This window comes from Ornithodoros turicata, chromosome 9 (genome assembly GCF_037126465.1).
Source record: "Ornithodoros turicata isolate Travis chromosome 9, ASM3712646v1, whole genome shotgun sequence".
NCBI classification, from domain to species: domain Eukaryota; kingdom Metazoa; phylum Arthropoda; class Arachnida; order Ixodida; family Argasidae; genus Ornithodoros; species Ornithodoros turicata.
Window position 1 is genome coordinate 1201101 of NC_088209.1, and position 15479 is coordinate 1216579.

The 15479-nt window shown below is 44.1% G+C and overlaps 1 long non-coding RNA gene across 1 annotated transcript in view; it reads right to left on the reverse strand.

Moving 5' to 3' along the window:
- Window positions 1-15479, reverse strand: part of LOC135369180 (uncharacterized) — a 45026-nt gene that overhangs the window by 7354 nt on the left and 22193 nt on the right. The window contains exon 2 of the long non-coding RNA XR_010414953.1: window positions 1973-2040. This is a non-coding gene — a long non-coding RNA (uncharacterized LOC135369180). The remainder of the gene's footprint in view (window positions 1-1972; window positions 2041-15479) is intronic.

Sequence of the window (15479 nt, forward strand, 5' to 3'; positions counted from 1 at the left end):
GGTCACCTTTGGGCAAGACGATAGAATGGGCTGAAAATACCTGATGACCCTGCAGGGCAGCCCAGTCAGTCTCTTCATTGCCGGGTATGCCGACATGACCAGGTACCCACTGTAATACTATTCAGTGGCCCAGGTCCAGCAGCTCCTTGTAAGATTCAGGCACGTCAGCAACAATGGACATGGTGGGGGGGGGGGGACCGCGAATGCCCATTGTTGCGAGGTATTGGGAGCAGCCTTTGAGTCTGTGTAGAAGAGCCATGGTCGTACTGAACACTTGAGGATCTTGCGCATGGCAAAGAGCAAAGCGTGCAGCTCAGTACATGATGACGACGTCGGATGCGAGAGGCTGGAGATACCAGCTATGTCTTCAGGAAATGTATTCATTGTATTGTATTGTATGGTATGGTATTCAGATGGAATAACATAGACGCATGGGGAGCTGGTTTTTGTGGATGAGCCGTCAGTAAAAGCATACAGCTCGCTCATCATCTCCAATGTGAGCGTCTTGGACACACCTGCAGCGACATCATTCTTTCTCTGCAGCCCGGGAAGAAAGATGAATTTAGGCATTATAAGGAGAAAAACACCGAAATAGGCATTTATAGTCACAATTGGATTTTTCATATGAGGTCCTTATCACCCAATTCGTGCTGTTCTATTAAAAAGGTACTACATGAGTTCGTGGAAAACAATAGGCATTTACCAAAAGATCCGAGGCGTACTAATAGGTCGTACTCACTAACGTTACTTTGGTCATGAACCCTGATGTCGGAGGCGAAACCCGACAGTTGACCCCGTTACCTCATTCGTTTGAGAAAATTGCCTTCAAGTGGGACTCCGCAGCAAAATCACCACAACGATTGCGACACAGCTGTAACCCTTGCGATGTCAGGAACATACATACCAAATATCGCGTTCCCAAAGTGCGCAGATTTTATTCGAACGAATTTTTACGAAGTGAGCGCTTCACCTCTGTGAAGCAAGAGGTTGCCGAAAGCAACACTGCCGACGTCATCCTGCATGGAAGAATGCAAGCTTCGTAGCAGACGACAAGGCCGGGTGACGTCACAGTATCTTCCTCGGGGCGAACCGCTGTGCGCTTTGCATGTTGGTTTCGGTTTGGTAGTGCCATCATTTACGAATTAATTACTCGCACAAAATGAATGAGAATGTTGTATTCGGTATCAAGGGAGCGGTCCGTATTCAGTATGATGCTCACCTATTTTTTTTTTCTTTTTCGAATCCTTCCGAAGTCTCCCTTTAAATCGAGGTTCGTCTCCGTTTGCAGTGTACCGCGCGCCAAGCGTTTTGTTTGTTGTGCAATTGGGGCCCCCCTCCCTGCATGGTGTCGCCCCTATCTTTTTATTCGCTTGTAGAGGAGGTGGTGTCCCTCTACATGAGTCCTGACCGGCGATGATGGAATGTCCCAGCGGGCAGATGTGCGTGGCTTCACGCTAGGACGGTGCCGGTAGAACTGCCGTGCCAGCGCCGTAGCGAGTGGCAGCAGAGGCACGTCGTCATCATCGTCCACGGGCCGCCACACGCTTTTGATCTAGTCTTGCGGACTTATTCGTGCGTTGCGTAACTTGTCTAAGAAGCAGGAACAAAGAACAGAAATAGCGTTTCATGCTCAGCGCTGAACAGGCTTAGTACACAAAACTTTCAAGAAAAACGAAACTACCTACGGTAACTAGTAACTGAAAAATGGAGGTATGCAGTTAAAAGTTACTTTTCTCAGAAGGCTAACTAGTTTGAGTTACAAGTTACTTTTTCAGCGACTAGTTACTAGTAACTAAATTACTTCCCAAGACTGCCTCGAGTGTATGGAAGTGTGAACAAAACAAGTTGTTGCACAAAGGTAGCATTATGCGTGTGTAGTTGCATATTGTAGTTCGATATGAATCATTCGGGGGTTTACGTCCATAGTCTCTAGAGACCTTGCCTCCAGTCGAAGGGAAATAAACTACCTTACCGGCACAGTAGAGGAGTCTTCAGTGTTCCCATGTTGTGGTTCTTGTGCTTCGGCTGAGAACAGCAACGCTAAGGATGGATACAGGGCTTAGTTCAGTACTCTTGCAGCGGGACGTAGCGATCGTGAAAAGCATTAATAAGTACTATTCAGTATTGTCACTTCTGTATTGTTTTTCTGTCGCTCTACTCAAAGCTGCACGTAATATACTAAATTTCCTATCGCCGTTGCATGCAGACGAAAACAGGCTGCGAAATTTCGCATGAATGACATCCAATAATTATTGGCGTAAGATATTTATTAACATCGATAGGGATAACAGACCAAAAAGCAAGGGGTTGTGATGCGTTTAGGCGACTGTAAACCCACTTGCCGTTGTTTTCCATCTTGGAAGCATCACGGCTCTAGCCGAAACGAGAGTGCGCAATAGCGAAACCGTTGTTCAGGCGTCATTGCAGGTTGCATCACCAATAAAGCCGCCGCAGCTTTACAGGTGATGCGGCAAGCGATATTGTAGTACAGCCTGGGACAAAAGATTACGCGGCATCGGCGCATATCTTCATGGGAAGCGACCCGCGCGAGATATGAAGAAGACATCAAATAAGAAACAGGTGCCCAGCTATTGTATCCCATCGCTTAATCTGCTTGGATGTTGCTCAGACAAAGAAACGTGACACCCCGGTGTTCCGTAAACTTTTCTCCCAGTCTGAACAATGAGGCTCGTGCAGATGACGTCACGCGCAAATAAACGCGTAAGTACCCACTGTTAAAAATATATCTCCCAGAATATACGCTTAAAAATCAACCCACAAAAATAATCGCCTAAATATCCCCGTTTAAATAAAAACGCTAAGGAATCCACAGTTAAGAATATATCGTTAAAAATTAATCGTTTCAGAATCCCCCCAAATCCACCCTACAGTTGCTAGAGCCATGTGGTATGGCCCAAATCTAGGTGAACTGCAAGCAAGGAGCTTAAACTAACCTGACAGGACCAAACTATCCTAAACTATCCCAAACTAACCGAAAGCAAACTAACCTAACCTAACATAACCTGATCTAACCCGGCGCAAATTGCAATCAGTCCGCCTCCGTGCTAGATGGTGAGGGGATTTTAAAACAGTTTATTTTTAATGGCGGATTATTAAACGGGGATAGTAAGTGGTTTATTTTAGGAGATATATTTTTAACCGTGTATTTTATAAGCGGATTATTCTTGAATGTTTTATTCTTAAGCGTTTATTCTAAATGGTGGATTTCGGGGACCCCGCGAATGAGCCAACAGCTTGTGTTTTGCAATATACGCTGGTAATTGCATGCACACTGCAACAACTCACTGCAGTAACTCTGGTGCGGCAGTATGTTTTCCCTAGTCACGTGACCAAACATGACGTCACTGCACAAGCCTCATTGAGGCAACCCTTGAGACGATAATGCACAAAGAACTTGTAGCAATCTGCTACATCAGATCATGACGATCTCCGTTGGTTCGTTCCCTGCCTGTGGCCGGAGCTTTCCTTTTTTTGGCCTAGAACAAGCTGCATACATTGTCAGCAAATTGAAACTATCGAGCGCATCCGATTGCATTGCTGTGCATATGCTGCGGTTGCGGGAGAAGTACCATGGCCATTGCAGGAACTGTACGGTGGATGATGTCCTGCATTCCAGAGGCTCTTTCACGGAAAGACATTCCAAAATTCACAGCCTCCTCTACTTTCTCGAGGAATCTGGCCTCGCTCAAGGGCTATGAGTACTGCTCGGACTTCTCGACAGTTCTGCAGTGAGTGCCCTAGACCTTAAGTTTCGGCCATCATCATTCCTTCATCTGTTTTCACATCACCTCTTGTCATCGTGGCTACAGTCGTGACGCAGCCCACATACGTGAGGCCAACAACGGCAAGCCGGGTTTGCGTCACCACCACCACCACCACTTTTCTTTTTTTTGGTAAACATCTATATCGTTCATTCGATCTGCCTGCACAAGCTTACGTATCTCTTTATTTCGATAGGTAAGGACACTGTTCGATACTTATAAAACGCTGAAATTTGTATACCCACAAGACCGCAAAAAGTGTCGCTGCATCGCCCTTAAAGAGTCAGTCTTACGTCTCTCTTGCTTGGTATCTTTTGGCTTAGACTGATCTTCAATTACATGCGTTACGTGCAAGGATCCCTACCACACAGGGGAATGCGCCAGGTTAACGAAAACGTCGTGCAAATCCTTATACGCCCAAGAGCGTGATGCATGGTCTTGTCCAACATGTCAAGTCCAGATTAATCAAAAACAAAAAGCGAACTCCCCTGAGCCGACGCTTACTCAAATTCTGCAGGAAATCAGGCGGAATGGCGCCAAGACTACTGAAGTCCTAGTAAAGGTTACAGCGTTAGAAACAAACTTTGAAACACTGTCCTTGAGTCACAATTAATTGAAAGCCCAGATTGAAGACAATACAAACGCACTGCACGCAGCTGAACTGCGAACAACTAAACTTGAAAAAGAACTAGAAGTAGCAGTCAAAGAAACGTTCGAACTACGGGGTATTGTTAATGACCTGGAACAATACGAGCGACGATTTAGTTGTAAATACGTGGACTAGCTATCCAACAGAACGAGGAAATTTTCACAGCCACAAGTCGTGTCGCAACACTTCTTGAGGTCCCAGCCCTAACAGACCAGGAAGTTGAAAAAGCGCGCCGATTACCAGCTAAAGAAGATCAACACCCACCTGTACTAATAATGTTTAAAGGGAGAAAGCTCCGAGATCATTGGCTAGAGAAACGAAGCAACCTACGCACCAAGAAGACAGAGGCACAGTTCCCCTAGAAGTCGGCCCAGGACGCACATTTCCCCAGGGCGTCAGTCGTGACGTTGCCCACATACGTGAGGCCGACAACGGCAAGCCCTTTCACCATCACCACCACCACCACCAGAAGACAGAGGACGCGCAATCGATCGATTTTCGTCTGCGAAAATCTAACTTCGTGTAACAAGTCCTTACTGTGGCAAACGCGTCAAAAAGCTAAAGAAAAAGAGTACTCATACGTCTGGGTTAGGAATGGGCACATTCATGTTAGACAGACAGATGGAGCACATAAAGAGCCGATAGCACCTCTCAAGCCTAAAGTGCGATATAATATTTTATTAAGCCATTAGACAGTTCACACGACTTTGTTGTGACTTTCTTTATTTTCCTTTATGCTTCTTAGTCTAGACGACCTTCGCTGTGTTGTGTCTACTACCACCCAAGCAGCAAAATGTACTGAAAGTCGAGTGCAATAGGGGTGGACGGGTAGGTGGAAGGCCTTGAACAGACTTGTGAAACTAAAGAACATTGATAAGACACATACCGTCCACCCCTATTGCACTCGACTTTCAGTACATTGTGCTGCTTGGGCAATGTTACAACTGTACATTTGAACATACGTAGTCTGAGTAGACATTACGATGATTTATCGGGCATCATTGACCTACTGCTGTCACAGGTGTCAGTGTTCGTTTTATCAGAAACGTGGTTACAAGATACCAAAGAAAGGCTCTATCAGCGAGAAGGCTACAATAAAGAATACGGTCACAGAGTGAACGCTCAACATTGTGGTGTAGCGCTTTATATCCGTAGCGATATTACTTACAAACTGAGACATGACATAGGATTTAAGCCACCGAATTACTTTGCGTTGAAGTTCAGACAACGTTTCACAAAGCAGACAGCTTCACAAATAGGCCTCTTATAATAGGCGTGATATACAGACTCTGTCCAACAATGTAAGTGACTTTTTAAACTATCTTGACAATCTTCTTCACAGCCTTTGGAAATCCAAGCTCAATGTTGTGATCTTAGGTGACTTAAATACTGACACCCTGAAAGATGACCCAATAACGCGATTATATAGAGAGATCTACACAAATAATGGATTTGCGCAAGTCATAACAAACCCTCCGCGGTTTGGAAACGAGGGAGAAGCAACAACTCTGGGTCACATTTTAACAAATTTAAATGAAATGAACTGAGTATCCGAGGTATGCGACTTATCAGACCACGAGATGACCTATGTATCTTCCATCGACCGAACACCACCCTCAGTACCCCCCCCCCCCCCCCATATGGGAGGTCAACAATAAAATATGAACGGGTAGAAGACCTGCTTGTTGCACTAAATACGTGGTCCTACTCAGGGCTAAAAAATATTTCGGAACGGTTCTTGCATTTCTATAATGTGCTTCAAGGTATAGTTCGTACAAGTACGTTCTACATACCGACATCTAACAGGAACACATCCAAACAGGCGAGGGTTTCAGGAGCAATACTGAAGTCCATTAAAGATAAGAACAGCATGTATAAGAAACTACGGACGAATCTATCAAATGTGTCGTTAAGGGAAAAATATAAGTCATACAATAACGTTTTGCGCAATTGCTTACATGTAGCCAAAGAAAATATTGCTCTGCAAAAAGCACACAATAGCCCCAAAAATACTTGGAACGTCATTAATATGGCAATAAATAAACACCAGAATCCCCATCAATTCCCTTTTGTTTTGACTAAAGAGTACCAAACATTAACGGGAACATTAGATGTAGCTAATGAATTTCAACATTACTTTAATCATATTGAGGACCACGTTGCATATCTTCCTCAGAAGAGGGAACACCACCTATGCCAGCCGCATGTTCCCAGTCCTTCTTTTGCACACCAACGAACAGCGATGTAGACATAACTGTTATAAAATGACTAAAATCCACAAGTGCAGTCGGTTCAGATAACCTTCCTGTTTCCTTGTTAAAACGTGTAGCTCCTCTTTTATCTACGCAGCTTGCAATACTAATCAATAAAACGTTTACCGAGGGGGTGTTCCCCAGCGAGCTGAAAGTTGCAAAAATAATTCCAGTACGCAAAAAGGGCGATCGTCAATTAACACATAATTACAGGCCTATTGCAATCCTTCCTGCATTGAGTAAGGTAGTTGAGAGGCTAATGGTGACTCGATTGGAAAATGTTTTCACCAAGGAGAATTTGCTAACGCAATCACAATATGGCTTTCGTAAAGGAAGATCTACCACGGGGGGGGGGGGGGGGGAGTGTCGAGGTAGCTTGCCGTTGTTGGCCGCCGTCTACCACGACGGCACTTCTAACTGTAACAGAACAAATTAAATGCAACATAGACTCTAAAACTAAACTGTTGACAATGGGTATCTTTCTTGACCACACTAAAGCATTTGACTTAATAAATCATAACATACTTTTGGAAAAGTTGGATAGATATAGAGTTCGCGGAAATACCTCTACAATCCTAAAAAAGTTATTTATCTGACAGGATACAATATGTGTCAATAGCAAACACCAAATCAGTGGAGTCCAGAATACGACCAGGTGTCCCGCCGGGCTCCATATTAGGCCCGTTTTTGTTTCTTATTTTTATTAATGACTTTCTCGAGTACATCAGCAGTTCTACGACACCAGTACTATATGCCGACGATACTAATGAGTTCGTTCAGGCAAGCGCCTTGGATCACCTGTTTGCTGCAGCAAACAACACTCTAGTGTAATGCTCGACATGGCTGTGCTTCAATAAACTCGTACCTAACACTGATAAGTAAAACTTCCTTATATTCCATCCGTATAAAAAAAGAACAAGGTACGACTTCACGCTTTTTCTGTTTGACAAAACACTGACACGGGTGACCACAACGTCATTTTTAGGCGTCATTCTAGATGACCATCTTTCCTGGCACTGTCACATTGCTTTTTTGCGGAAGAAGGTTTCTGCTGGCATTCGCGCGCTAACTAAACTCAGGCACATATTTCCAGTACACATTTTGCCAGTACACATTTTGGTGAAAGTATGTCATGCATTAATAGCTTGCCATATAAGTTATGCCATTAAAGTGTATGGTCTAATGTATCACAGCACTCTATGGCCAATACAGGGTGTCCACGCTAAGTGTGAACAGATTTTTTTAAAAAATATATCACACTTTTTCCAAGATGAAATCAATTGCAATATACCATGTGCTGAAGGGCATATGCTGAAGGGCACTCCCTAGCAGGGCATTAGCAAAGTCCAAAGGCAATGTCTTAATTAACTTTCGTTAATTAACTTTTTAATTATAAAAGCTACAAAGTTGTCCCAATGAGAACATCTGTTCCTTTCGGTCACCTGATATCGTAGCCGTTTTCAGAACAAAAATCCGTTCGATAGATCGCCCGCAAAAAATTCGTGAAGGAACGCCATTTTTTCTTTATTTTGTTCATTGGCGCTTCTTAGAAGACGCGTATTTCCTTCATCCCTAACGGGAGAGGGGGAAGGAGCACAGTGCCGCCTCATGCGTCGAAGATGAGCGTTAACTTGTGGAAACAAAACAAAAACAAATGTATCGGGTGACTCTATCGGAACTGGCCTTATCTTGGGTTGCATTTTCTGTTTCCTTTTAATCTTTTTCCAGGACGCGAGAGGCGATAGTGTGCTCTTTCTCCCTCTCACATTGGGGATGAAGGAAAGACGCGTCTTCTAAGAAGCGCAATGAACAAAATAAAGAAAAAAATGGCTTTCCTTCACGAATTTTTTGCGGGCGATCTATCGAACAGAATTTTGTTCTGAAAACGGCTGATCTAATTGGGACAACTTTGTAGCTTTTATAATTAAAAAGTTAATTAATGAAAGTTAATTAAGACATTGCCTTGGGACTTTGCTAATGCCCTGCTAGGGAGTGCCCTTTAGCATATGCTATATTGCAATTGATTTCATCTTGGAAAAAGTGTTATATATATTTTTAAAAAATCTGTTCACACTTAGCGTGGGCACCCTGTATATTCATTGCAAAAGAAAGCTCTCCGTGTTTGCTTGTTTCTTTCCCCAGACAATTCGCATTCAAATCGTTGTCAATTATGAATGTTTATTCCTTGGTCAAGTTTAAAGGAGCATGGAAATCATTTGGAACATATATTTTTCACCGCTTGCTATGAATATACTACCTTCATAAACAATCACACAAAATAATTCCTTTGAAAAGTACAAATTTCCCGAGAAAATTAGTTTGCAAGAATGCACTCCGCGGCGACAGTCTCCCCCAAGCCGAGTCTGGCGTGTGGTGATTTCATGTGGCGGAGCACTTCATTGGCTGCCGGAAGCGTCCGCTCCCCGCCAGAACAACAGCCAGAATCGTCTGCTAGCTCCGGAATCGTGGCGACTTACCGACTGCGACGCTGTTGCTATTTACTTGCGTTTGACATTCACTTGCGTTCTTACACGATTCGTCTCGTACGTTTTGCTTAAAACAAGACTGCGGGCAGTGTAAAAGGTGTGGTTAGGCCTCTGTGTTGCCGTGGCGGCTCGGGTTGAGGTGGATCGTATGCGGCATTGCGGTTGTGGTTTTTGTTCTGATTGTGCTGAGGTGTCGTTACTTAGTGAACAGTGTTATGCCTGCGTGTGCAGCATGTATGTGATACGACTAAATACATTCCTGTCATATTATTCCATGTGCCGCTGTTGTATGCTGCATGTGACCATTAAAAAACAGAAAACGCTTATTTGGCCATGTGTTTTGGGGTTTCCCACAGAGATTTGCTTTGGTATCTATGTTGCTGTGCTTGTGGAGATGTTGCCCTCCTGGTATCAGTAAGATATGGTAAGCGCAATGTTACACAGCCATGCATTCATCGATCCGCTCTTTCGCCTCGGAAATGCCAGTGTCCATGCGGTTCAGAGCCCATAGTGTTGACCACGACACGAAGAAGTCATGATGGTCGACGACTTCTTCAAATGAAAACACTGCTCGCTGCGCCGCGTCTTCGTGACTATGTATTTGTAACCAAGAAGAAGCACTATATTTCAATCCGAATGTTTGTTCACACTTAGCAGCACCGCTTACGAGTCTCCGGGACATTAGTGTTTCGAAATCGAAGCTGGCAGAGCTTGGGCTCCAACTCCAAAAAAAGTTTTGCCAAGAAGAGCAGACGTGTCGCCTGTATAGCGTTCACTTGATCACCTGTCCTATCCACGACGTCCGATGAACGCCGCCGCTTCCTGCTCGGTCGGCTTGCTGGCACCTCGACGCCGGACAAACCGCAAACGACGGCGCGGCCACATGACGTCAGCGGCTGACAGCCGAGAGAGGAGTCGTTTGTGCCGCGAGATTCAAAGCTCTCTCGCGCGCCAGGATTGCGCGAATATGTATCACAGGGCTCAGAATCTTAATTTCTACTTCTCCTGTCTTATTTTATTCCGATCATTTCCATGCTCTTTTAAGCTCTGTCTTATTTTTCAAATGCTAAACGGCATAACAAACATCGGCACCGTGTCCATTACAAGATGTCTTCACCATATCTGTTACGCAGAGATGATTGCACATTACGCATTCCTCCCACAAGAACTAACCACAGAATGCACTCAGTTGCCTATTTAGGCAGCAAAGCGTGGGATGACCTTCCTCTCCATATACGTCTAACAGGACAGTTACAAATATTTAAACGTAAACTACGTGAATTCTTTTTTGAAGCGAGCACTGACGCCGTATGACCATTTATTTATGTGCTCTGTATAGATAGCTGTACGGCAGACCTCTGATTCATGTATCACTCACAAGGCATTTATGAATCTGTCTGACTATGAGTATATTATATGGGACAGCATAGCAGGATTACCTTGCAGTCCCTGTAATATATGTATATTTACTACTTTTATGCCGAATAAAAAGTTTCGAGTTTCAAGATCACAGTTCCATTGTTTAGCACAATCATCTCCAAATTTGCTCTACATTTTGGTGATCTAAACCGAACTACCGTGTAAACCTAAGCAGCTCCTATATGTAAGATTTGTAGAAGAGGGCTGCGTAGCGGCTGTTCGACGTCCTTTCCTTAACCTCCTCTGCACACCGCCGGTAGGGGCGGTCGCATTCCAGGATAGCTCCGAATGCAAGTCCTATGGAGCTCGCTTACGACGGACTCTAATAGTTATCAAAACAATATAAATAAGACTGAGTTGTTGAGATAGCTGTTCATATGACTCTCGATGCCTTTCTCAAAGGAACCGACAGTTGGTGAACATGTCAAATTAAGTTTATGCACTTCGAAACCGTTTACCCCAAAGACGGAGATTTGCAATAAAATGTCCTACGGGTCCTAAAACTGAACTTTTTTGTGCCTGGGCCTGGGAAATCATTTGCAAAACACAAAGCAGATGTATTTGGAAAACCAGCGAAAAACGTCTTTATCGTCTCTTCTCCTCAAAGGGTCAATGTGGACAAAATATGTGAAGCAAATTGGCCTTATCAGATGAATCCTGATATCTTCCCGAGCCAACCTGTAAATTATTTCGTTTATATTCGGCATCTAGAATGTGTAATGCAATTTGGAACATGCATGTTTGCCGTCGACTGAAAGCCACACTTCGAAAAGTCGCGACGTCAGGTGCGTTCTCTTTTGGCCTTTGTGGCGTCAACTCGGCGTCCCCTCGTGTGTTGTGCTTTGTGCGTTGCCGTTCCTGGTTCTCGTACTTTCAATAGGCCTTGCAATCCTGCTTTTTATTACTGGTTACTGCATATGTGACGGGTGTTGTTGAGCGACCAGGCGTAGGTGTTGCTTAGTGTATCGTGAGAAGTAGAAGGAAAACTCAACGTGCGTGAGAGCTGATGTTCTGAGGCTGGAACAACTATATCTGGTTTGCGGAGACCTAACCCCAGTTGCGGGTAGTTACTATTCACCGTTCTGGATAAAAGCGCGGTGCAGTACCAGTGACTTTCGAAGAAACAAATAAGTGTTATAAAGTGTTGACCTCGTTCTCGTCACAAATTTCGCCTACGCAGCATAAACATTTCCAGGCGCACCCCTCTGAGTTTCAGCACCAATACCTGCATAGCAAATGTCACACGCTATCCTTTGAAGATGAATATCAGAAAAAGTCTGATGTTTCCTGATGAACAAGAAGCATCAGAACTTTCTCGTGTCACATCAAGATATCTTCATGCTCTAAGTGCTCGTCAGATGTTTCAGATATGTTTTGATGATGTTTTTCAGGCGAACACCATGTCGTGTGATGTGGCATCAGAAAGATGTGATGCCCCAGTCAGTCTAAGCAGGTTTTAAAGGGAGGCTTCGGAAGAAAATCGGTAGCACGCTTCTGTTACTTTTACGATAATTGTCATGTTTCGAACACAGTTACGGAATACCTCGCATGAAAACGGCGCAGACGTCACAAAAATGATATTTGAAATGTGGGGAGCGGCGGATCTGTGCCGCCGCTGGAAGAACGTGTTGCAAACAACACTGTGCGGCGGTACTGCATCACTGGGTATGCGTCCGTTCGATCTGTGCATGTGTGCATTCAATGCCTTGTTCTTGTTTTTTTTTTTTTGTGTGTGTGTGTGTGTGTATCCAACAGTGAGTGTTGCAGAGCAACGGTGTTCCTACGCTCTTTCCGGGTGCTTCTATGCTAACCTAACGTAGGCAAAAAGAAGCGCGTACGCAAAAAGAAAGACTGAAACAGGTGTGAATATACGAGGTGGTGCAGATACTACCACCTCTGATAATCGACAGAAGAACTAAAAAATACAGATTGTAGATGAGGCTCTGGAAGAAGACTCGCATCATACGTTGCTAACACCCGCGTAACACGGATGTTGATGTCCGAACGTGGCTCCGAATAAACTTCGTCGCACTGGTCCGGGTCAGACGAAAAGCATACAGGGTCGTATTGGCCCCATGACAGAACACTGCTCCTAAACCTCTATCACCAGTCGCGACACAAGCCTACTTCTGCTGCTTCTACACACCCTGTGACGTCATCCGTCGGCTTCCTGTGGGCGCTCTGGGAAAGGGGAGTTTGGCCGCCCCGACCGTGACCCCCCTGTGACCTTACCCTGACCCCCCTGACCCCGACTGTGGTCTCGATTTAGATTTGCCGACATTTCTGCATAATACATCGCGTAAGAGGGAAACCATTCCAGTAGCAGGTATTTCGGTGCCAACGTCTACCAAAAGCGTCGCGTAGCATTTTTTTTTTATACAGATCGTTCCGAATTCTCCCTTTAAGTAGTTTCATGGCACATTAGGAATCTGCGACGTATACGATAGCACACTGTCAAGAAAAAAATGCAGCTGTTAACCCAGCCTTCTTTGAACATAAAAAACGATATAAAAAACGACAAAGAGAGGGCCTGCGACACAGTGAGTGCATTTTTTATTCCATCGACCTCTCGCTATCACATTGTACTGCCGTTCTGTTGCCACAATTCATCATCCTCATCAATCATGGGGGGGGGGGGGGTTGAAGTAGCTTCCCGTCAATCATAGATAGTAACTAATAGCACGGTCCTTCAATACTCTTTCTGGTCAGGAAACTCCGCTCGAATACAATAGACTAGGTCACTTAGGGACAATTGCTCCCGCTTGGGGCGATGGCGTCGTTCGGGGGAGGGGGGGGAGACACCCTTGTGGAGGAGACGACGTTCCCGCAGCTCTGCGTGTTTTCAGGGAATATTTCATGAGCTACTTTTTAAAGTTCATTTCGTGTTCATAGCACAAATAATTAATTCTCGAAACGATTCATGATTTGAGCTGATACATTTCAGTTCAATGAACGTAAATTTACAGATTTGCTGCGCATATTGCAACTTTCGTTGTTGTCTTTCTTTGACACGGAAAATGTTACTTTTGCTCTCACTCGGGGCTCTCCATGGTGGTCGAGAAACATATTATTGCATTTTGTTGCACAGTCACTCAACCCAGTGATATATTGTAAGCTAATGACGCTTTCCGTAGTTATTGCGTGCGGGCGAAACTTTCCAAACGCGTGATTTTCTTGTTTTCCTCGTAGCAGTTTGTTGTAACTTGAACAGAGATAAAATGACGCGGTGATTCTATTTCACCGCAGACAGATAAGACTTTAGAAAAAGTACGTATAGAAATCCTGTATTTTATTCATCTAAAATGATCTCTGACGGTATGAGAGCCGAGGGAAACACATGCTATAAATCGTATGCCTCGATCGTTTTCGGCGAGGAAATAGCTTATATTGTTTTTTGATCGTAGAGAGCAATTTTTACACACTTTGGGAAGAGATGATGGGAAAACTCGTTGTCAGAGATCACAACAAAACGATGCAACGAGGAGATACAATGATTGGTACCACCTGAATGTAGTTTGGACGAATACTCTCTACGCAGAAAACGATATGTTGCTTTGCCGAATCCAACAGGACTCAAGCCGGGTTAATAAATTAGCACGATATAATTTGCTCTTGCTGAAGTGTGGCCTGATAGTGCTTTCAAACTATAGAATTTGGCTGACAAGATGCAGATGTCAAACTCAACGGCTACACTATCATCGCGTTGTAGATAGCCTCGGCATATGAGTCAGGTCAGATGCAGGACATTTCACTGAACAAACTATTTATAATGTGGAATGGAATTTTACTTTGGAGGTCAGAAAGAAATTTTGGGATTGCCCAAAAACTACGTTTACGGGAACAACACGGTGCTATCTGGTAACAAAAAAAAAGTAGTAATAATAATAATAATAATAATAATAATAATAAAACAAAATTAAATAAATAAATGAAAATGAAAAGAGATAAGCAGGGGGTTGGAGACAAAATGTCTTGTGTTAGCCTTTCTCTTCAAATTCAGGATGAAGACAAGGAAACTGTATATTTAGCACTATACACGGCCATGAATGGACTCTAGAGTCTAGAGTCTGTAGTTTATGGTCCGCAGAAGCTTTTGACGCCTTGCAGAAGCATTACAGAAAGAGAAAAAAAGAGATAAAAAGAGAAAAACATCACCCCTCCCTCTGCCTGCTTCCGGTGCAGCAAAAACTAATAGGTATGAGCGGACTTCGTTTACTAAGCCGACTTGGCGTTACATCTCCCCCCAAGCTGTACCCCACGAAAAGTTATTGTATAAATATCATGTTAAAATTATGTACATTTGAAAATTTTACGGTTCTTAGTGTTTGATGCTACTCATGTCACACAGTGAACAACTTGAAGGAGCTCAGCAAACCACGCTCATCGCAGTACATCTACAATAAGGCTATTAGCGAATGTTTCCCGTAGACGAAGTCATCTCTGTTTTTTACACGAAGAAAAAAATACTTTCATACAGTCCTCGTCAAGTTAAAGGTCAGATATGCCGATTTTAAAGTGCGGCAGAACTCAGCGATACTCGCGCTGTGTGTTCATTACCGAACACTGAATATGTGTGCGAAATATCTTGCTCCAACTGTTCCTAGTTTTTTAGAAAACAGTTTTTTTAGTTCCCACGCCCGGCCGTCAGACTGTCGGCAAACCCTGCGCACGGGCGCACCGACGTCACTGCTCTCGGTTTATCTGTCTTTGGCTTGGCATGGACTCTTGGCTTGGCCGCTTGGCTTCTTTCGTTTCGTCCTCTGTGCATCGTACATAAGCGAACAGCTGTTATGTTGTTGCTAAGCCGGAAACAAAGCATGTGAATATTTTTTTTTTTGGCACGGCGTCGTTTGGAAAGTGCACTTCCTTGTTCTGACCTTGCCTTTTATGG